Source organism: Plectropomus leopardus, chromosome 22, assembly GCF_026936395.1.
Source record: "Plectropomus leopardus strain MGB_pleo_1.0 chromosome 22, ASM2693639v1, whole genome shotgun sequence".
Lineage (NCBI taxonomy): Eukaryota > Metazoa > Chordata > Actinopteri > Perciformes > Serranidae > Plectropomus > Plectropomus leopardus.
The window spans coordinates 15,863,442-15,888,588 of record NC_142197.1 but is presented as its reverse complement, the minus strand read 5'-3'; the positions used below and the strand labels follow the sequence as shown (position 1 = coordinate 15,888,588).

At 39.4% G+C, this 25,147-nt stretch overlaps 1 long non-coding RNA gene across 1 annotated transcript in view; it reads right to left on the bottom strand.

Moving 5' to 3' along the window:
* Positions 1-4,623: 4,623 nt before the first annotated feature.
* Positions 4,624-25,147, bottom strand: part of LOC121961179 (uncharacterized) — a 55,035-nt gene continuing 34,511 nt past the window's right edge. The window contains exon 3 of the long non-coding RNA XR_006107030.2: positions 4,624-11,485. This is a non-coding gene — a long non-coding RNA (uncharacterized LOC121961179). The remainder of the gene's footprint in view (positions 11,486-25,147) is intronic.

Genomic DNA, 25,147 nt, shown 5'->3' with positions numbered 1-25,147 from the left:
GAACAAAAAAGAGATGCACTTAATTAGTGCAAGTCATGTTAGATATTTTAACAGCTTCTCTATTTCTGACTTTGATGCAGACACAACAGCAGTGAATAGAAAGGGCGGCCTGCTGGTTAGACAGAGCGTTATGTAACTGAGAGGTCACAGGTTTGACCCTCATGACTCCCAGTGTTCAGCAACAGCTGTGTGTTTTGGCACTGTGCCCTTGAGCAAAGTAACCCTAAGTTATCTGAAGTCATGTTGCACTGGAGCTCCGTCTGAATCTCTAAGATATAACAAAGAGTCATGTAAAATCAGGATCTCAAGCTTCAGCTCTCATGTCCATTTACTGTACTGTGCAGGAAATATCCTGTAGCATTTCTTTTAGTGCTCTCCTATTCTGCTCTAAAGTTGTTGGCAGAACTCGATTCAAACATTTTCCCTCTAATTGGGTGTTTTTGTGGATGCCGGATTAATCAGCCGCAGGGTATTTAATGTTGTTTGGGCAGCTGAGAGGTAATACAGCCAAGCCATTAACATATCATTAAAGAGTCCTAAGCACTGTAATTGCAGCCAGAAAGCTGACGCTACACTCTCATTAAGTGGACTCTGAGAGAGGAGACGTCTCGTTGTGATGGCTTTTAGTGAGATGTTGAGAAAATCTGTAACTCAGCACACTGTTGTCACAATGGGACGTCCACAGGTCACACTGTGAGCAGAGATCGCTTCCAAAAATGCCATGCAGGTTTGTAATGAGGTATCTGAACTTTCATCATTTAGAGGCTGCAAATACAAGGAGTCCAGTTGCTCGCTACCTTAACAGGTTTGCCTGCAAAGCTCGCAGGCATGGCCCCGTAGATGGTGATGGCGGCCTGTCCATTAGTAAAACACTTTGGTCCAGATTAAAATATCTCAACAACTATAGAATTAATTGCAATTGTACAGAAATGTATGGTCCACGACGAGGTACCCTTCTGACTTTGGTGAGCCACTGACTTTTCATGTAGGACCACCTGCAGGGTAAAAGTTTTTTCTGATATGCCTACACAACCTGTTTATGGATGTCTTGAAATTTGGCAGATAGCAAGCCCATTTTCATTCTAAAACGGTCAAATACTGCTGCTTTTGCAGTGCTTTCGGCAAAGGATCCCTATGCCAAAAGCCACCTTTTGTGTCCACATGATACACCGCTGGATGTCGTCAGCTGAAAGCACGGCTGGACAGAACTGTTTGCTGTGTCATTATATGCCAGCGGACGGCACTTGCAGCATCAGCATGATACGCAGACAGTCAGCGTCACTTGAGAATGAGGCTAAACAGAACCTGTCCCGTCCGCATGATATGCTGCTGGACAACGCCATGTTAAAACGCCGCAGGTAACGGCATAATAAAATAAGCACAAAAGTTCCTATAGGGTTGGCAGCAATGGTGGTTGATGGATCCGACAAACCCTAGACTTTCATGCGAGAGTTCAGCGTTCACTTCCCATCTGAATATGATGTTTTTTGCAACCCCTTGCCAAGTGCCTCCTTCCCCTAATCCTAAACGTATGTGCCAGCATGTGTGTTTGCTGACGTCTCAGCGTTGGCTAGCATAGCTCAGCGACATCTCAGAATGTCAACAGCAGACGTAGAAGGATACCTAGAGCGAAATACGTAGATACGGCAGTCCACTGTAAAGTGGTATGTGACAATTTGGGATGAGAACGTGTTCCAAGTCAATGCTGCTGAGACAATAATGGCTTTGTCTCTACTGCCACCATGAGGTTGACATTTTAAATTTCGTGTGAAATGTCTCAATAGCTAATGGATGGATTGCTGAAATTTGGTGCAGACACAATCATTCGGTTAGACAAGCCTATATCCAAAAAAATGTTTGCATTGTGCGATACTGTAAACAAAGCTGTGGTGAATGTGTGTTTTAGTTTTACAAAAAAAAACACTTGGAAAGGTACAAAAAACACTTGGAAAGGTTCCAAAGAGATCAAGTTTGTCGCACAAAAGTTGCTGGATAAAAAAAGACGGGTTGGTTAAAAACACCCAGGTTCAATGGCTCAATTTCAGCTAGGGAACACTGTGAAGAGTCGGTAAAAAAATCACCAGAGGCAGGGGACTCAAACGAAGCTAGGAAAAGCCCCAGGGAGTCGGTAAAAACTCCCTGAGTCAGTGGCTCACATGCTCCTGGGAAATGCAGAGAAGGGTCTGTTAAAAACACCCAAGATTGGTGGCTACAGCAACTCTGGAAAACTTAGATTTACTGCAAGGAGTGAGAACTCTCTGAAAAACAATGGACTTTGGAGTAATGGGCATTTGTTTTTGGATAATGGGATGGATTAATGATGGGGCTTTGGAATTTTGGGCTGTCGCAACAATGGCATGACATCAACTAACATGGGGAATATGGTCAAGTGTTTATCTGCGGACCATCAACATCCCTGTCACATGCTGATGTTAGCATTTAGCTTTGAACACCTCTGTGTCTAAGCCTCACAGAGTTGCTATCATTGCTTTAGAGTCGCTGTCTTGTCAGATTATTTTCTACTGGGGCAAGATTTGTTTCCAAGGAGTAGTGGACATTTTTGTCAATTCCAGAACTTTTTTTTGTTATCAAACTGGTCATCCGCATAAATGTCAGAGAGTAACATACAGCAACACTCACACTTGTCATGAAACTCAACAACCTGGTGAATCTGTCTGAAAGTGAAGCTTCCCTTACTAAGTTCACCTGCTAAATCCACTGTGTTCATAAAGGGAGACATAAACCAACACGAGCAGACAAGTTTAAGGTGGATTTAAGTCTAATTAAAAAAAGGGATTATGCAATGCAAAAGAGCATTCACATTAATATAAGGATGTATTTGAATTTTCGCTAAGACTAAACTTCATGACAAAAACGTCACAATCTGCCCTTGTGCATAAAACTTTGTAGATTTTAAAAACCTGCACAATAATGTTGACTCATCCTCTGTATCTGTACTTTGCAGGACTCATCTGTGTCAATATTTGACAGACTTTCTGGTTTAATTACAGATTCCCTTTTGTGCACTCGCCCAAATTTCAGGGATTATCCAATTACCGCTTGCGTGCCGACAAACAAGGGGGCCTCTTTGCCTTTCACTAATTGGAATGAGGAGTGGTGCCAGTGCTCAAAGGAGAGGCCTATCACTGAGAATTATTGAATAGAGAAGGAGTAAAAAAAAAAAAAAAAAAAGGATATGTGGTCTGCCTTGGGCTGCTTGTGGATTTCCTCTGATTTCATCAGAAAAAAGATGGCTGAGGCGATTCCCCCAGACAACAGCCAGCTGGTGTGTGTAGGCGAGCCTTGCTGCCCAAATCTCTGAGAAAAGAAAGTGAAAGAATCACGCTGTGCCTCTGCAGTTCATCCCCTAAACAATCCTTCAGCTTGCCCGCTGTTAGACAACTTTGTGGGATAACATGGTGCAGCCAGAATGGTGTCTTTATTTTTCTGCTAATCAGTGTGCGGCTGTGTTGTTATGTGTGGCAATTTCATGGTTTTTACAGCAGATTAAACATTCAGTGAATAACATGCGCAATTATATCAATGATAGGCAGTTGGAATTGCACTTATTAGGTGTTTCAATGCCTTTTGCTATTATTGACTTATTTATAAACCATTTCTTAAGCTTATTTATGGTTAAAATGTACTGCTGCTAATAATTTAACACATTTTACTGCCGTATTCCTGCTGCTCTCTCACTGTTTGTACTTCATACTTAGCTACATGATGTGCTCATAAACCTGTCTGCCCTGAGTTTTTATCAAATCCAGTGAGAGTTTAACAGCCCATGTTATAGCATGAGCGGATTATGAGACAATGGGTACAGATAGGTGAAAGGCCCCACCACCTCTCCCACATAGTAGCAAGACACTTTGGGGCAGTTTTGTCTTTTTTTGTGGGCTTTTTTTGGTCTTTTTGTGGTCATTATGCATCTTTGTGGTTGTTTCACCTTTATTTTGTGCTTGTTTTGTGTCTCTTTGTAGTTTCTTTGCATCTCTATGTGGTTCATTTGAGTCTCTTTCTAGTCAGTTAATTTGATTGATACCAAGCTGGCATCGGTTGTCAATATGACATAGAGCAGACAAAATTTGGGTTTGATTAAAAATGGGTTGCTGGTATTTTAACAACATAAGAATTTCAAGCTGTATGAAAGTTAACATTATGACCTTTTGCAGATGTTGTGTTCTCCAAACCCTAGACCTGAAATTAAGTTAGTCTACGTCAAGATGACATTTGGAAGACGTCAGATTTTGGTTACTTCTCACAACTTAAATCCAACAAAATATCAAAGTCATCTGTCGTCTATATTCTACTTTAAACTGACGCTGGCATTATACATTGTCCTGACATAAAATTTTCACCCGATATCCATGCCTAATGTTGGTGACTAGCTGGAATATTTTGCAGGTGAAGGCCATGGGGGCCCCTGACACTTTGGGCCCCTGTGCCTGTGCCCTGTAGTCCCATTCAGTAATCCATCCACGCCTACAAGAAAAGGCCTCTTGTAAAACTGGAGACCTCTTGTGTGTATTAATGTGTACATTTAGGAGTTGCCTGCATGTGGCATTTAAAACAACAAAAAAAGAGTTTGACAGACAAATGAGACACAAGATATGTGGCAGGTTGAGCAGGCACTATTCATAATTTATTAAGCAGCGTTGACGTTACAACAGGGAACAAATGAAGCAGAGAACACAAAAGAGCATTATTTATTACAGAAAGAAAGTATAGCCTGAGGGGGGTCGGATACAGTAGCACAACACTGATACATTAAGCCTACTGTACACAAACACGCCACATTATTGCAGCTGTCAGATGAAAAATCCAATAACTCCAATTCTGATGATTTTCATGTTTTTACCTGACCTTGAGGATTATATGACCTTGTCTAGCTTTTATAACCTGAGGACTCCATTGCATAATTAAAAAAAACTGCACAGCTGTCCAAAGTGAAAATAAGGCTGTCGTATTTTACCAAACATTTTGACATTTTGGAAGTATGAGGTGTACAGCAAAGTCAGATCATAAATGGGGGAAGGCAGGGAAAAGGCGTACACACCCTCGGGCGAAACAGAGGATGGAAACAAACTATTCAAACACCACTTCCCCTTCATATGCCAGCGCTGTTTTAAATAATGCAGCCTCTTTCCCATAGGTGCCATGATGGTTGATTCCCACCTTTTGATTCCCATGGACCCCTGCTGGTCCAGGATCGAATCCCCTCTCAGCCTCCTCTTAAGAGTCTTTCCTGCTCTGCTATTCTCTCAGACCTCCATAAAGAACTCTATGTAGGAGTGAGAACCTGAAAAATAAATTAAACTGATAATGCAAGCAAAAGAAACGTCCCATCCCACCCCACTGAATATTAGATCATAACAACTTACAGCCGTGAATAAATCATTAAACCTCAGCAGACCCATATCTATCGCAATTTCATCTTGAATAATTATCCGCCTCATATCGGCACAAAAGTAATGTCACACAATTGCAAGCATGTGTCAAATTCTTGTAATATTCAGGGATTAATAATTCAGTTCCTGGTTTCTGACAACAACCCATTTAGGCTTTATTCAGATTCGGCTCAGGAGGAGAGAGCGATGGGCTTATTTTACAGCAAATACAAACAGAAGGTTGACATTTAAACCCAAACCCCACAGCACCCAACTGGACCCAACAGGAGCAGGAGCATTTGAATATCTTGCTTAATTGGCTGACACCGAGTTCAGTTCAGCCGGAAAGTTACTGCTGATAAATACCATTGTTAGCCATTTTGAGCTGGCCAAAATGTCTTGGACCTCATTTGTGAGCGGACAGGAATTAAGAGGTTTGCACTGAGCTGAGCAACAGTTTTCAGGCTGGTGCTAAAAGCTTGTAAGGAAAAATGTTGGTCTGATTAAATCTAGTCACTGTCCAGTGAAAACCATGAGTTTTTCAAAGGTGAAGAATTTGGAATTTAGGCAACAAACTAAACAATGGAATTTGGCCATATGAACTTTATAAGGTTATATTATCAGTCCCACGCCAAGCACATTCAGTACCCTCAGCAAGCTTTTCCTGGCACGCCCCCAACTCAGAAAAAAAGCCTTATATCACTATTATCATTTACATTTACTGTACTTACTTTACTTATTATTAACATGATTGAGAACTGATGAGAAATCAACGCAAATAAACATCTCATTAACATGTAGTGATAATAAATAAAAATCACTAAGATAATACAGTAAGTGCATTTTTTTTCTGCCTTTTCATTTCCTCTTACTTATTTTCATTATGTCCCATCTTTGTCACATAAGCACAGCGATGTGTGCTGCCTCCTAGTGGCTAAAAACGTCTTAACAGGGGTTAAAAGTAATAATCTTGAAGTGTTTATTAAAAAGAAAAGAAATCTGTCACTATCTATGGCTGAATGATGTAACACAATGGTGATTAAGCCTGTGGCTCAATGATTAAAGTATTGCAATATTTATATATTTGCAGTAAATGGGTGTCAAGGGGCGACAATCGCGGCAAACAGCTGCATTAAGTCTTTGCTACCGCTGCAGCTTTACACTGAAAGCATTTAGTGTTGAGTTGACTTTTATTGTGAAGTAGTCACAGGAAATGCTATGTGTTTTTTTTTTCAGTAAGCTTAGCACTTAGTGTCAAATTTCATCAATAAAGCCTCAACAAAATGTTTTTCTCAGGAATTTCTCAGGAATTTGTTGACAGCGGATCAGGTTGAAAGTTTGCAGGGAATAATGGAACAAGAGAGAGCAGCCACAGCGAGCTGTTAGATCGGGGGCAGATCTTCCCATCATGGACAGTTGCCTTGTAGATTTTTTTTCCTGTTTTGTTTTGCGTGTGTTTGTTTTATTGGATGGGTTGATATGATACCTAGTGCATTAATATGTTTGTATGTAACCTACTGTGATTGCTGATTATTAAACACTCTTCTGAAATAAACGATGAAGCCATAAAAAATGAGAAACTGAAAAGGCAAAAGCCATCCAGGGTGCAGTACAGTAAATAAATCAATAAAAGTAAAAAAGAAGAAAACAAAATGTTTTGCCTTATTCTTTAACTATTCATTTATTTATTTTAATCGTTTGTTAGCTAAGTTCTATATTTCTGCTGATATTTTTTAAATTTTTTTGAGGGGTGCAGCCAGGGAACGCTTGCTCGGATGCCAAATGTGCTCGGTCTGGAAGTGTGTTACATGCAGAGCTGCAGGCGACAGACGAGGTAGCCAACTCCTTTTACAATGAGCGGCGTAAAATCAGATTACAGCGGCTCAAAAAATGATGGAAAAAGGCCAATTTTTGTCTGACTTTTCTATCAAAATGACAAAAATTTGTTCTGCTGCCCTGAGAAGCCTGTGACCTGTTGTAGCAAACCACATTTGCTTTAAGAAATGACAACAAGTAACTACAGGTGTCGCCAAAATAACCAGGACTGAAATCTATGAGACTGACACTTAGCTGGATTTTCTGAAAAATACATTTCGACAAAGCTTCTAAACAGGACACCTTTTTTTAGCTCAGGAAAAGTTGTGAAATTTGAGCAATATTCAGGGTTCCCATGCATTTTCATTGGCAAAATTTCAAAAGTTCTATAAAAATAACCCATGAAAACGTTTCTCTTTTCTTTTTTTATCTTTTTCTTTTATCTTTTTTTTTAATTCTAGCTTATACTGCACTACCTGTACATACATTGCCTGTTTATACTCATATGTATACCCTGGTTATACTTATATATATATATATATGTATAGCTTTTAGTAAACCTCACTTATGTTGTTTGTCTTATGTCACTTTTAAATCTTCTGTGGTGTACAGTGGCTCTGTGGGAGCACCCTCAATCTCGTTGTACCAGTACAATGACAATAAAGACTATTCTATTCTATTCTATTCTGTTCTAAACATAATTTCAGCTAGCTGGCAGTGCAAATCAAATTTGCAGTTATGCTACATTACCTAAAAGGTTATCCACAGAAAACTATTGTATAATTCTACTAAACACAGATAAATCCATGACTTTTCTAAAACTTAATATGATTTCTACCAATTCCATGACTTTTATAGGCCCGGAAATTTTGATTTTGAAATTCCATGACTTTTCCAGGTTTTCCATGAACGCAGGAATCCTGAATATTTCAGAATATGAACATAACACCTGACTTAAAAAAAAAGATTTATGTGACACGTGTTTTGAATGTAACACATGTGCTTTTCTTTCTAAGTGAAGACTTATTTCACACTTCAGAAGGTCATGACAGTATCCTGTATGTTCTCACCTTCGCTCCATAATAGATTCTCTGCATTATTAAACAACACTGATGACCTACCTCTGCAAGTTGTTACATTTTAATTGTGGCATCCGTTCCTCCTGATCTCTATTTTGAGAACCATCCAGCTCCAGTTTTGCTCAGCGACCTCGGGGCAGAGCAATGCAGGAATGAGTTTAAAATTCAGGGCACGTGCAGCCGGCATGCAGGTGGGAAGTCTTTGTGGGGAAAAGTAGGTCTAGTCACAACTTCAGATTTTCTCAGATTGATTTGTCAGCACTCACTTACAGCACCATTCTGCTCTTTTCTCTTTAAACCAATTGTTCAATTAAGTCTAATAACCATTTAATTAAGTCATTTAAAAGGTTTTTCACATTACAAATCTGCTCTGAGACGATTACCTGAAGCAGTAGCCACTCCCTGCTGTGATTAACTATTTTTACCTAGTGCATATTCTTGATAATGGGCAGGAACATTGATGTGAACATGGCAGCTGTCATATCCACAGGAAGCTCGCTGTGTGTGTTGGCCAGCGCGTTGAGCACTCGCCGCGTGTTTAGTGGCTTCTACTCCTACATGAACCCATCTATCATCACGTAGGAATAAAAAGCCATAAGACACAACAGCAATCTCACAGGAGGGAGGAAAAAGAAGGAAGGAAGGGTTGTGCTCTCATCAGGAAAGTGATCTCCAAAGAGGGATAGCATGGTTGAGGAAAAAAGTGGATTTGAAGAGGAAGGGAACAAGGGAAGGAGAGAGAGAAGGAGCAGTCATTCAAAAGTCAGAGGTAACACACGGGTGATACATGTATTAACAAGTTCAAGTCCTCTGTTTGTCTTTCTCTCCATTTGATTATGTGCTTCTGAGTGCAGTGGATGAATATGCATTGCAAGCAGACTGAAATTCCTCTGTGTGTAAACTGTATTTGATATGCTCGAAGCAAACTGCTCTGATGAACCTAACCAAACTCCATCTGCTCTCTTTCCAAATACACACACTTTTTTCCAGTCTTACAGGCAGCCGCACATGTTTTAGTAGTTTACGGCAGCTCGTCTTTCTTCAGATGTTGCACGAATGCATAAATATCTCTTAAAAGTGGACGTGCTTCTAGTAACATCCACTTCATAGTCTCAGTTTGCTCCTGCGGCAGAAAGACAGTCACGCCTGTGTGTAAAGGGGTTACAGTATGAGTGTATGCACGCACAAGTCAGGCAAGTCCAGATAAATATGTATGACTCCGCCGCGGTAGGCTTCCTGCTTTGTATGCTAATGATCTTATACAAGTTTAATAATGCAACTGCGGTGCACTGAGGGCGAGGAGGTGGAGGAGGAAGTGGTGGTGTTGGTGGGCTGACGCACCGAAGAAAAGGACTCGCAGATCCTCGCAAATCCTCCGCAAGGCCTCGTGGGAAGAGGCGTGAGCAGTGAGGTAACAGATTACATTTAAGCGTACTAATTGGACGGCAAAAAGGTTGGATTTCCATACATTCGGATTTATGATTGTAAAGGTTGCAGTTAATTTTGAGAAAATAAGACATTTCATTGTATGAAAACAAGTGCTATACTTACAGTATGATGTACTCTTTTAGACTAATCCTGATAACATGAAAAAAATGGAGGGCATGTGGTATTACAACTGAAGTGAAGGACCTGAAAACTATCTCCACCAGTCATGTTATAAATGATGATGCATTTTTACAGACTGATTATAAATCTCATGAGTACTTCTACTTTTGATAGTTTAGATATCCTCTGTACTTTGACTGAATTTCTAAGGCTCAACTTTTATATTGCAGTATTGCTACTTTTTCTTAAACACAATATTCGAATGCTAAAGGCGGGACTAAGTCGTTGTTTTGCAAATCGCACGTAAGCCTCAAATCACAAGTCAAGTCTCAGGTCCTTTGAGTTTCGAATCCTAAGCAAGTCAAAATGTGCTCTTCCCCAAATGTGATGCTATTTTAACATTAGAGTAATTATATGTCAAATCTACAAAATCCATGAATGCTTTTTTTTTTTTAAACAAGTTTGTCCTATAATGTTTAGCATTTTGCAAACTGCCATCAGTGCTGACCACTGTGTAGTTTTGTACGTAAAGAAAATAATCTTTGGTATCCTTTTTTCCCCAACTGTTGCTCTAACGTAACGTTAGCTCGTCATGGCTCTCTCCTGAAACTTGACTGGATGCTGTCGAATTGGTCCAAACTAAGTCGATCTAAGGAATTAAGTGTCGACTTGCTGAGAATAAATAGTGTTAATGCTGGTTGATACAAGAAATGAAGGGAAGTTCTTGTCACACTTTTTGGCTTTTGGCTTTGGGAAAGATTTTAAGTTTTTTTTAAGTCAAAGGGCTGAAGTCTAAGTAAAGTCATGAATTATTGGTGTTTCAGTCAAGTTGCAAGTCTTCTTGATTTTGTCGTGTCTAAAGTCATAAAAATTCTGACGCGATTCTGAGTCAATGTCATGTGACATGGATATGTATAGATATGTATATATGTTTAGATAAACTGTACTTTTACTTGAATACATTTGCTGATGATACTTATATATTTTTATTTCAGTAAAATTTTGTTTGGGATTGATCTCTTTTAATGGAGTTCTTTGCCACTTTTTCTTGAAACTGAAAGGGAGACACTACAGCTATATTAAGTAAACTATTTACAAGATATCAACATGAAACTTCCCCAGTTGATTATTACATTAAGACAATCATTTCTGGTATTTAAAGTTTTCCGCAATATTCTGTTTAAAAATGAAAATGAAGCATTATCTACTTGAATTTGCACTTTTTGTATTAATTTCTAGAACAGAAATCAAATCTAAAATAAACACAGAAATTTATATTTTCCGCTTTCTTTTCACCAGTCTGAAAGAAGATGTGCTGGAACCAAGATACACCTGGCCTCGCCTGAATACTTCCTGAACGACTTCATTTCTTCACATATTACGTGTTTAATTAGTAATCTAACAGGCAAATGATTAGACTGATATGTTAATATTCTTTACTTTACCTTATGATACTACATCTCAGTGCTAAGCAGTCAGAGAATACTGATGAAAAAGATTTCATTTTGTTAAAAAGCAGGAAGTAAGAAGAGATAGGGTTCAGGTGTGTGTTTTATCTGATCTCTGTGTTATCTGGAACACATCCTCGTGTCGGGTGAACATGGACAGCAGACTCCCAGCGTCACAGGTCTCTGCATCAACTCCTAGAGGATCCTGTGACAGAAACAGAAGAGAGGAGAGGTGAGGTGTGTTCACAGAAGAATAAATATTCCACCTGAATGAGAGTGAAAAGCTTATTACACCACTGCGGCTCTTTGGTTACTTAATGAGTCAGTCTTCTGGCTCTATCACCGCATTATCCTTTGCTTGCTGAGTACCTCAAACATCAAGAAAGACATGTCTGAGAGCTGTGCAGAGTTTCAGCTGTCAATCTTTAAAACTTTTTCCTTTTTCCTGAGAAAGTGTGGAGTCGCAAAGAGCTCATACTGTGATTTCACAGACACACCCACAACTTAGGGCTTCAAGCAGCCATTAACCACAAACCAATTACGTCCCTTGTTGAGCAGCAACTACTTCTTGATGATTACTGCGGTTTACAATGCCTAATGAAAAGTTAATAGTGAGCACATTCCTGCACCTGCCAACGTCTCAGCTGAGGTGAAAATTGTTGAGAGTGGGTGAATTCAGGATTAAAACCACAAAGCATTTGAGTAAAATCCTCCATATTCTCCCCGTTAACCCTTTGAAATCTGAGCAAATTGGCTTTATTTCTTTGCGAAACATGGGAAGAAGGCAATGAGTAACGAAAGAAGAAATGACCCAAATATTATTAAGAAATTAGTACAAATAAAAGAAAAATTCCTGAAAATTATTTTTGAAAAAAAAAAAACCACAAAAGAAATGACCATTAAAAAGGTGCTTAAAAAATAACATTTTTATAATGTAATTTTAAATATTATACATTGAATTTTTCCCTAGCTTTTTTCTTTTTTTTCCCTAGACATTTTTTCCAGCTATTTAAACATATTTTTCTTAATCAACTAATTTCTTACGATATTTTAGGAAATTGCTTATTGCCTTTTCCCATGTTTTTGAAAGAAATCACACCAATTTGCTCTGGGGGGGGTCAAAGGTTTAAATACTAATCAAAGGCATCCGAAAGCACAAGACAAGCAATTTCAAAGGTTTCAAAGGATTAAATACTGAACCTACACATTTAGCAAAAAGGAACCGATCATATACACAAAAAAAAGTTTTGCTTTTAATTTATCATCTAAAAGGCAGTGGAAATTGTTTGGGATAACACTCCACACAATGAGCTGTGACATCTTCATTGAAAAATGATTGATTGGGCTGCCAGGGAGAGAGGCTGTTTGAGAGACAGATCGCTCAAACAGCCAAGCTGTAAAAGCCCAATAATATGATGAATGGTCTATTTACCTAACAGATGAGGAGAGACTTGCATAAGATTAAACGTGTGCTTTTGGACGTGTTCTGGTCACAGAATAGATAGAAATTTGAATAATATGTCTGTGTTCTCTGTCAGAGTGCAAGTTGGAAATGAATTTAAGTTGCGGGTGATTTTTGCCTGCGCGTAATGCGCCTTGGCTCATTTATCACAGCGGACTGTGTGGCAGCAGGGAAAAAAAATGGGTTTATTGATCATGATATTATTCTTCATACCTTTGTGGATTTCCACCTGCACACATCAGACAAACAAAAGCCCTAAAGAGTCCTCGAATATCACGAAAAGTACAGATATTTGTGATTAATTCACTATAAATTGAATTCATTTCTTTCTACACAAAGAAAGATTGAGCCACATTAACACTACGGCAAAACCATTATTAGTACGCATTATTCTCCTTCACTGGAGGCCTCTGAGTCTATATACCCATGTATCATAAACGGACCATTTAACTCTTATAACTTGCACAAACTGTATCTAAAGTCAAGCCACTAATCACTTAACCAAACAATGTCTCTGAGGATTGAGCGCACATGTTGATATAGTGACCCAATTTTTTACCCATAGCATCTATAATTGATGTGCAATAGATGTAGCAACCTCAGATCTGATAAGGGCTTGGCTCTGATGGATCTCCAGATAGGCTTTCGTGGGGGGAACAGATGTAGAATCGTGCATGAGAGAGGGATGGGGTTGCCTGTGATCGTTTCCACCCTGCAGCGAACAAAATAGCCCTCATATATCCCTGTAATCTGCATTAGCGGCGGAGCACAAGCCAGGAGACAGCACAGAGGGGGATGAGTAATGGGGCTACCGCTGATTTGGCAGGCCTATATTACACCTCAAAACTGAGGCATGCCCAACTGGCGAGAATATGAAATGAGGATGTCACAAATGAACATCATCCCCCCAGAACGCAGTATTTATCAGCCTATATTACACCCCAAAACACGTTTTGAGCGAGCTACGGGCTATTTGTACTTATTCTACATTCTTCCAGCGGCTTCAGTAACATTTCACTGAAATAGTGCTGCTCGCTGTGTTGGAAAGAAACTAAGTACATTTACTCCATTTAAGTGCAATATGACAGTTATAATCTCCATTTTATGCTACTTTATACTGTACTACTACTTAGCACTACTTGATTCAGCGGGAGAAGATGTCCTTTTTACTCCACGAAATTTATTTGACCAATGTAATTAATTAGCATTTTAGAACTGAAAATATTAGTATTAAAAAACCATTCTGAAAAATGTAAATGTAATAAAAACATAGTATTAAACAACCAAGTAGGCCATCAGTGTCGTTGGACGTTTATATTTGGTTGTATAAACTTTGTGACGTAGAATGACCAAAATTCAATGTGCGTCAAATTCAATTTAAGATAGAGTACTGATGACAGATGACAATGACATTTTATTGGTTTTAAGTTGTGTCTTCAAGTAACCAAAATCATCTCTTACCAATGGCATCTCGACGTAAGAAAACTCAATTTAGTCATGAGGTATCAAAAGCAGCAAAATGTCATAATCCTAATGTTCACACAAGATGAACTTCTGACATTGTTAGACATTTAAAATTTAATGTCTGTCTGACAAAAGAGTCCAGCATCTATCTGATGTCACATTGACGTCTGTTGCCAGGTGGTCAGTGGTGCCAAACTTTGTAAGCTTGTTACATTTTACAAAAAAGCAATGTGTGCTGACAAGACCACAGACTGCCTGTCTGAGTCACTTCACAATCCCTCAGATTTATTTTGGGACCCTTTGGAGGGAAATTATCTAGTAAAACTAACTCCACCTTGACCAGCTACAACAATACAGTTTTTAGTCAGGGGGCAGCATATCCTCATTAATATTCTTTATATGATATTTTTGGAATTACCACTCCCAGTTACATTAGGTTTAAGGAAAAGACTCGTGGTTGGGCGTCGTGTGATTACATTCATTATGCAATACAACATGGCATGGTGACATGATGATACGTATTTCAGAAACTCAAAATAACTTCCTGACCTCAGCCCTGATCTCCTACGTCAAAGTCCTGCGTTTGTTTGACACATCCACCGCCCTGTCCTTTTCCCCTATGTGGACTTATTACACTCTTTATTCTACGTTGCCTGATTTTCTCCTTTCCTCCCGTCACATGAGGAACAACAGCTTGCAACACATAGATCACGTGATCACAGTCTCCATCCTCATGAAACTATAGGGCTATACAAGAAATTATAGTGCATTACTTTTTGTAGCTGTATGAACAAACAGTGAATGAGAACATCCTACACAGGGGCCATTTTTTCTGCAAAACAGGAGTTTTTTACTTAAATTTTAGTGCATTTAGGATGTAACACTTCTGCACTTTAGTAATTGAACATTTTTACATTTTGGTGCAGGTACTTTTTCTTGAGTAGAAGGTCTGAGTACTTCTCCACCTCTGGCTTCTCTTGACTGGCACGCTCTCTATTTCTGCCCAGCTCTCAGTAGGTTGTGGAATGAGTAATCACCCGGCATTGCTTTGGCATCTTCTGTCTGAATTACAACCCCCCCACCCCACCCCCAACAAAAAAACGAAGCCAGGAGCAACTATCTGACTGACTGGCGAGAGTATGAACACAAGCCCAGAGCCAGGGCAGGAAACAAATGCTTGTGTCCGGCAGCCACGATGGAGTGTATACACACTGAAACAAATCCCATCCAAAATAAAGTGTATTACGAATCAAACCCAAAGGGGAAAAGCAATTAGTTACATCTACTTTATGCCTTTATAACTTTCTTACTTCTGAATCACCCTTAACAGAAAAGAAAGAGGCAGCAGAGTCATTTCTAAAGGAATATTTTTCAATTATGAGAGTAAATTTTGCAAGACAAGAAACTCTAGCTGTAACCCAAATAGGAGAAATCTTTTCATCTCATCTCAAACAGAGCTAAATCCTAAGAAGTGAGGATATAAAATGAGAGCATAACAAACACAGCGCCTGGCATTAAACTCTTGTAATGGCTTGTAACAGGATATGCTTACTTGCTATCTGAAATTAAAGCATAGATATTACATCCCTTGAGGCCAATCAAGTAGTTATGTGTATATTCTGCTGGGACATTAATGTACTCCTACGAACCGGGTGTTTGTGCCTCCTTGTTTGTGTGTGTGAGAGTAGTTTAATTTCCTCTCATAATTCATGGTTTCCCACATTAATAGATTGATTCTGGTGCGCTTGTGTTTCTATTTACAATTAAAATATCTCATAAACAAAACACACAGCTCAGGGCCAGAATACAGTATCTGCACTCTGCTAAAGTTGTTGTTTTTGCTCCACTTTGGGAAGAAATTACCAGGAAGAGAGAGAAAGCAACGGAACAAATGGTGCAAAACTTTTTACTTCTTCATCAGATGCAAGCAACTCATTTAATCAACACTGATGGCTGAAAACATCAGCATATGGTGGCATTAAATTTACATCATGGAGTGATGTGCAGCAGGAGCGTCTGCACATCAACATCAGCTTTCTCTGCAGCCTTTACAGGATATGTACGTATGCAGGCTGCTGTTGCGTGGCTTTTCATTATCTAAGCGACAAATCAGCAAAATGGAAATGCTGAAAAGCTGAGAATAATAGGAATAATAAGTCCAAACAATAGGAGCAGAAGTGCTAGCTCGGATAATAAGTCCAGGAAGATGAAAAGGTGTATGACTGTGTCCATTCAAACCTAATCCTTCATTGTGCTTTTCAAAGACTTTCATTAGACAGCCCACTTCTACAACAGCAATATCAGCCTTTATATGTACAACACACATCAACTACAGGTTCTTGTGTCATTAGGACACCGGCATCTTCATTAGGTTATTGTTAGAGTGTGCATGTGTGATATTCCCTCTCCGGTAACCTTTATACTCCCACTGATAGCCTCTAAGTTTCTGCTGCTGCTGTTTTTTATCCACTGCAGGGGTATTAGAAAATTGCTTTTTCCATTTCACGTGTCTCTACGCTAAAAAAAGTGCTTGTGGAAGCATTTTGCGACCGAGTTGAAGATTAACTCCCGACTCCCTGTTCGAGTGCAACATCTGACTGACCTGCAAAGGTGAAAGGTGTCGTTAATGTGCTGCACCACTTTGTGAGATGTCCTTTATTTAGAAAACGTAGGTGTAGCACGGGCGCTGACAGCAAATTGGATTGAGTTATTACTGCTATTAGATAACTGCATATTGTTGCATTAATGTAATTAACACTAGTTAAGTGTTAAAACGCATTTCACGAAAGGCCTTAAAGAAACAGTACACCCTATAATCAAAATAACATATTTTTCCTTTGACCTTTACTACTTTTTTATCAATCTAGCTTTTTTGGCAACTTGACGCATAGTGAGTGACGTTACACGTCAAACGATGATGCTCTAGGTAACCTTTCAACATCTGTGGACAATTGGAAACCCAGGGACAGCGCATAAATTTACACTAGTTACATGCATTGTCTTTACAGGAAATGTTCAAATTCTGCTTGTTAAACAAAATAAACTTAGAACATTGGTTTTGCCAAAAAAAGCACCTGATTAGGTTGAGAAAAAAATTGCGGTTTGGCTTAAAATTTGTGTGTTTGTCACTAGCATAAAGTAACATCGACATATGGCACTTGTGTCGCTAATAACTTAGTTGACACCTGGTTTCACACAAACAGTGATCCCTTAGGGTGAAAGTCTGGAATATGTTTGACCCATCCACTTCCCCGTCCACTCTTTGCAGATTTTCTTGTTGTTTATAGTACGGCAGCCCAGTGTGTCTGATAATGCTGCTAAAGGGTCCATTTTTGTGTCTGTATCTGACAAATTGGGAGTGAGACCGGGTGGGCATTACCAAATGAGATGTCTGCCTTTTCATGAATTTAATAGAACTAGATGGCACTCAGCTTGTGGTGCTCAAGGCACCAAAAAATGCAATTTTAAAACTCAACAGCAATGTTCCTTTCCAGAAATCATGACCTGGTTATTTGATAATCCACAGACCTTGCTGTAAGCACTTTCATGTAGGAACTATTTTCTTTCTATCCAACTAAAAACTGTATCACTGTGCAAAAAAAGAAGTGTGCATCTACTTCCCTTATATTCAAGAGAAGGCAGATATCTCTATGACTGATATCTCCAGCACTCGCCAACTTACACTAAAACAATCTAGACTGATAAACAAGACTACATGGAGGAGGAATCACATATATTTTTTCATTTGAAGTGAAGTGTCTCCTTGAACAGTAATACAAAACATCAAACCTCACAGAACTTACTCAAGCAAATAAAGCCAGGATAAAAAGGGTAAGAATGCTACTGTCCTTTCTATATTACTGTCTGATGGTTTTGCCGATTTTTTTTCTGATATAGTAACTGTAACCGATTGTCTGCCAGTTATTGCACATTTCCTACTCAGCTTATTGGCTGCTTTTTTAAAAAAATTTAAATACCTTTATATTCTCTTAATATGCTTAATATTTCGGCTGCTTTCTCCTGTTGTAATATTGCTTTTTGGTTTTAATTGTTGTTTTAATGGTCAGATTAACATCTAGCCATGGGGGAACCGCTCAAAATGAGCCTTTTGGCTAACAGTGTCACATCTGAAGTGGAAGTAATATTTATCGGTGATTCCTATCTAAAATAAATAGAACGAATTGAAATATTTGATAAAATGTCATGAGAACATAGTAATGATACAGCATACATTAAAAATATGGCTTTCTGTGGAACCTAAGGTATACAGTGTGTTATCTAACCTGGTAGCAACCTCAAATTAGTGTCTAATATGATTAAACTGATGTAGTCTGTTAATGCTGTTTGAAAAAGACCCCATACGATGTAGATTATAAGGTATTCTTTGGTTCATGTTCAGCTCACTGAGCAAAATAAAGGCTTACTTTCTTCTCGCCACTGTGTGTCCTTTAATGTAAAGATAGGATGTTTATGTAGGGCGGCAAAATGAAGAAATTATTAATGATCTAAAAATCAAAACCACCCTCCCAAGTATGCAACAAATCACCCTTATCTGCTGCGTCCTTTCTCTTTCTCTCCCGCTTTCATTACTCACTGAAGGTTTTCTCTCTCCCGTTGACTCCAAAGTGAGAACATTTTCATGAAGGCAATAAAACGCTCATCAGTAGAGGCCTGAAATTATTTTTTAATATGACGACATTTTAATGAGGACTGAAGGAGATGGCTGGTTTGGCTGATGGCAGCGTCTCTTTATCAATGAGTGGCAGGGAGGAACTAATGGCAGTAAAACAGACAGGCGGCTATAGTCTCTCTCTCTCTCTCTCAGCATGTGCCAATGTCTCTCTCTCACAGCACTTTATATTCTTTATTTGCAGGAATTAAAGTTTGCCAAAATTCAAGTAGAAGAAATACACAAAAACGTTGTCACTGTAACTGAGGATACTGTACTTGACCTTTCTTGGACAGTTACACACTCTCCGTCCGTCTTTTCTCCATCCCCCTCTCCCCCAAAGTGTTTACGTGTTTTGTCATTGATTGGAATTTAATCTGAGGACTTTACAGTTTAGCTGCTCAAGAAAACCTGTCAGATGTGAGCGCTGAGATGAAGTACGCTGCCAAAAGGTCGTCTTATTGGACTGGAGAGGTTATGATGAAATTAAAGATAGAGAAAGACAGGGTTCAGCGTTTGAAATACACAAGTCCACATCAACTTGCCAAAGAAAAACATCCAACACAATCCTTCTCTGTGATCTGCATTGATATTCAGGGTTTATTAAGTAGTTTTTCATGTTCAATGCAAATTACACGCCCTTTGTGAGGATGACCCAAACCTCAAAACTGTAATACAGCTGAGACATGTTGTAAATTAATGTCACAAAAGGTGAAAGTATATATATTGCTGCCAAGATGTGCTAAATTGCTGTCAGACTGTGTTTTTGAATGTGACTTTCACTTGAAGCTTTGAACCTAATGAGTTGTCAAGCAAAAGAACAACAAGGCTTTGAAACTGTACGAAAGTTATGATAAGCAGCAAATTAATGTCAGAATAATGTCACTCATTACATGCTGTTATATAACACAGTGTGATAAGTAAAGAGCTTAATACCTATATTACACACTGCGTTGCTTTTTGTTTTTATAATGAGAGTTTCATTTTTATGATCTTCCGCCAGCGAGTGGTCAGACTTGGCTGACTTTGCCGCCCAAGGTCGGGACGAAAGTGGTTTGTGGAGGAGAGCCCCCTGCCCACCAGATGCTAAACTAAACCACTTCTCTGCCTCCTTCCTCTTTTTACCATACAAGGTCGTCTCATGCTGGCTACGCCTCCGCAATTAGCATGCAGCCTGTGGCGTGGCCTGTCTGGCGGCGAACGCACGAGCACGGCGCCCTGCTCTCCTAATGAGATGCCAGTCAGTGAGGGTGCCTGCGGGACTGTGAAAAGCGGGGGGAGAAAAAAAAAAAAACCTCCCAGGGTGTTTATGCACCACCTCATGGGTGGTAGAGGAGACTATTGAAGTGCATACAGCCGGCCCGGGCAGGGCAAGCAACTAATTTTACATAACACACTATTTGGCACTTATGCTTTCATCCAAATCATGGTGCTCTACCATGAATGCATGTGCTTTTAGCACCGGTAGCCCCAGCGGCATTGTAGCCCCAACCCTTGCTTTGCTTTGAGCTTTACGGGACATCACCGATACAGAGACACACCGAGTGGTCAAAGTGGTTGTGGATTCAACAGCTGTAGACACAGAAAATAGCCAATGGAGTTACAAAAGCAAAAGGTTTTTCCCTACTTTGAATTCCCATTGCATTACAGCAAAAGATAAAAGACATGTAACAATCATATGTTAGCAGACAGTCCTTATAGGGGCGGTTCACCCCCAAATCAGGCATACAGACATTGTTTTTATATGTGGTTTTGTTTGTAATCCATGTCATTGGGTTTTTGTGAAGCCAAAGACAATTTTCCAGACTTTGGACAAATAAAGATCAAATCTAACTTTATCCAATCTAATCTGATCTAATCTGATCTAATCTAATAAGTATCTTTCGTCTTACCTGTAGTACTATTTATTAGAGCTGTGCAATTAATCAAATTTCAATTTTGATTACGATTTTGGCTCCCCTCGATTTTGAAAATAAGATAATCGAGATAAAACCATTTGTGCAGCACGATGAGTTTAAGAGCATTGCTCTTGTTTTGTCTTTTATTTTGTAAATGGAGCACACCCTTTCCTAGTGCTTTGCCCATCCCACCAAAGTCCAAACAGAAGTGCTCTGCATATTTGAAACTTCAGTGTCTCATTTTGGATCCAGACAGTGTGCGCAGCGAGAGAGAAAGCATGAGTGACAACAAGTGCGAGCGGGGAGAGCAGATATGTGCGTGCTGGTGATGGTGACGGTGGTGCTTCAGCGAGAGGAGCAGAGAGTATGACGTCATACACAGCTGTGTGATGAGTCAACAGTTGAGGCTGTTTGTCAGAGAATAAATGCTATAACTCTTAAAGACCCGAAACACGTTCCCATGTCTAGCTCACCAGTTGCTGACTAAAGTGACAGAAGTTAGCCCCAAAGTCAGCAAGCTAATTTAGCCCTTTAGATGGACTGTTACGGTGGACCAGCTTTTCTCATTGTAACGATACTCCCAGCTGCTTCTATACAGATAATGGAGAAAAGTCTGTCTGCTGAGTCTCTCCTGAGTTAGTAAAACAATCATTGATCCTTACTCAAATTCATTTAGCTGTTACTGATACAGTTACTGTTATGTATTGTCACATTATATTAATTGGGATAAGTTTTATTATTACGTGAATGTGAACAAACTAATCAATCAAAGTAATCGTGATTATTATTTTTGCCATAATTGAGCAGCCTTACTATTTATCAATCTAGATTGTTTTGATGCAAGTTGCTGAGTGTTGGAGATATCACCTGTAGAGATGTCTCCCTTCTCTTCTGTGAAATGGAAGATGATGGCATCCTCCCTCAAAGTACCAAAACAATAAATTTGAAAAACTCATCAGCAATGTTTCTTTCCAGAAAACATGACCCATTTAATTTTTTTTCCTACCGGATCTGCCAACTGTGGTAACTATGCAGAAGGAATCCTGTAGTTTGACACATATCAAAAACAATCTAGAAAAATAAATAGCACAACGGGTAAGATAAAACATCTGTATTTTTAATTTAGGGATGAATTATCCCTTTGAAATTACAACATAATATGGATAAGTTTGGATGTCCTCCATAAAATTATGAGCATCAAACACTTATTTTCTTGGCTTTTGCTGAACTTTCACACACCACTTTGTGTGTTCTGCATCATTTTATGGTGTAAATGTGTTGTCAAAATAAAAGTCCTCTGCTACATGTTTTTATTGGGGTGGACAAATGTTCTAAATACTGAGGGGGTGTCCTCTGTGTCCCACCGGATAGCTACACCTATAAATACAACTGTCAAAGAGGTGATAAGTAAAACTATAAGAACACAATTATGTTTTGATAAACCCACAGCATCAACAGGCTTCTCTGACAACTGGTTTAAGTGCAGAGTTAAAAAAAAAAAAAAAATTAACATCTAGATGGCATTTGACAGCATTTTCACCCCACCAAAAAAAAAAAAATGGAAGAAACATCCATGCGCCCTACGGTGATAAAATATTAATCCCAGCACTGGTTATCTTATTACTGCATATTAATAGTGCCTCTGTGCAGATCTAGCTGCTTACATACAGTGTGTACTGTTCCTTACCACAGCATGAGGCATAAAAATCACAAAGCACATTTTCCTACAGTGAGGAAGTCATTATAATGCAACTCTAGTCTCTAGTGCTGCCTACGGCAAAAAAAGAAGCTTTTAGGATGCGTGTGTATCTGTTTAAAAACTTAATCTCAATGCAAAAATGCACCAAATAGCTGCTATTAGGTGCCATTAAAGCCATAATATGAACAACATTACCTCTATATGAAACAGAAAGAGCAGTCTCTCTTCACAAAGGCAAACAGAAAGGTTTTGTTTCTGTGTCAGATCTGGGTCTGTTCCTCTGAGGCGTTGTGTACACACACTGTGCCATGTTTTGACCCAAATTGCTTCTTTTTTGCAAAGGGGATTGATGTAACTAGGCCTTTGGAGGGATCTGTGCTAGATGTTTTACCTTGTTACATGGAATTTTCTTTAAGTGATTTTGTTGTGGTTAGATAAAAATCTTTCCTAAATGCCAACACTTCTCTGTTTGTTGTCTGTCTGTCTGTCTACATGGTAAAAAAAAAAAGACACTCACACGGGATGAGCAGTGTACAGCTGATCATACACATCTTAAAACAGCCCTGGGGGTTAAAGACGTGAAGCAGCGACATGCCTCACAAAGCCTCGGTGCTTGCTAATGGCCCCCTGTTTGTAATGGCATCCGTATAGCACCGCTTGACGAGCTGCCAAAGGGGGTGTTCTGTTATTGCGGAGCCAATCACCCACTAAGTATTTGCTGGCTCCTATTTCCTCTCTGCTAATGTGCGAACCTCCCCAATGCCGCAGCTAAATCGACTCTTTACGCCTGACTTGTCACCCTGCAGCGACGCACAGAGAATCCCAAAGATGCATCGGCAGAGGGCAGCCCGACGTCTCTGTTGCCATGGATACGTCTATGGGTAGGGATGTGGCTGGCCGGGTTATGATGCTTTTACTGCAACCCTAAATCATGGAAAGCGATGGTGTTCGATGATTAGGGTGATGAAGCTGACGTGACCTTTGCAAGGGTGTTGTTAGGCAGTGATTGCTCACTTTAATGTGTCTTTGGATCCACGGTGTCAGATGATGTGACGTGGGCGTTGTGTTTGTAAATTGCCTCTCAGTAATAGCTGGATTCATTGGATCTAGCTCAAAAAAAGCCAGAGGTGGAAATTGTACAAAAAAATCTCCCACTTAACTAAAAGACAAAAAAAAAGAGCTCAGCAACAACTGTGGTGATTTATTAATTGCTGTAGTAATTTTTAGAAAGTAAAATGCAGAACACTCTGGTGCATGCTTCTTTGATGAGAAGATTTACTGCTTTTCTTTGTCTTATATTACAGTGTTCAAAATATTTTGGGGGGTTTGTACTTTTAGTTGGGCAAAACAAACAATCTTAATATGTCACTTTGGGCTGTGGAATATTCTTTTTTTCTTTTTCTTTAACTGTTTTCTGATGTTACCTAGACTACATAAGTAATCGGGATAAAAAAAAATCATTTGTTGCAGGAACACAAAATCTTTTTGAACAAAAAAATATTATACATACAGCAGGCTTAAAATCAAAACCAATGCGGAAGTGCCAAAAACTGCAATGTCAGAAAAACAAGACGCTGACGCCGAATTGTCGCACTCAAGACTTAAAAACAGAAGTCCACAAACCAATGGGAAGATGCCACTGTAGCCGTGTCTATTATTTTATACAGTCCATGACTGAAAGCCCACTTCACAAAAAGAGTTAAAGCCTCCACTTTAGTAGAAAGCTATTTTTGTAAAAACAGCTTGTATATTTTTTTACAAGTAGCCTATAAAAAGCTCAATCAGACCAATATAATGATAATATCTTAAGATATAGAGCTTTGTGAGGGACCCAACCGAGCTGTCACTGCATGTCAATATGACATAAGAAAGACGCTGGACTCTTTTGTCAGACACACATTGAATTTTGGTTAAAATATAAAACCCTGGCTGACAAAATTTCAAATGTCTATCCATGTTAGAATTTCATGTGTGTAGACATTAACAATATGATGTTTTGCAGAAATTGGGTTTCTGCAAAACTGAATGCTGTTATACGACACCAAGATGACGTTGGCATTAATTATGTAGACATTAGAGCCAGTTAAGTTGCATTTCTAAGGACACTTTGTAAAAAAGTGTTTGGCCAGTTACATGATGACTACAGTTAATATAATTCTGTGATGATTAACTCTCAGTCCAGCAGTTTTCCCAACGGGATAAATCTCATGCCGAAAGGGAAGTTTGTATAGATTTTTACAGCCAGGTAGCAATGTCAAACTTAAAAGTGCACCTGCACGGTAAACTGAAAGGTGCCCTGTTGATAAGAGCAGCAAAAAGCAAAGCTAAGAAAGTGAGAGGCAAATAAACCCCGAAAGATGTGAGTCCTCAAGAGGTCTGTGAGGGAATGAGTAATATGTGAAAGCGAGTCGACGGCTAGAAAGCCCAGACATACTTTGCCCCCCGTTATCGGCCCGCGCAGATGTGCCTCAGCCTTCTCCACAGCGTTCCCATTCGCCACATCCATCACAGAAGTGCACCTTGGGAGATTGAGAGGATGGTGCAAGCGCCAAGCCCACCATCTGCCGTCGTTTAGAAATAAATGACAGGCCCAAACCTAGTGGGAGCCCGTCTCATTCCACTGCCAGCGCCGGTGCGGTGACGGGTCCGCCCAACCTTCCCTTTTCCCTGAAATC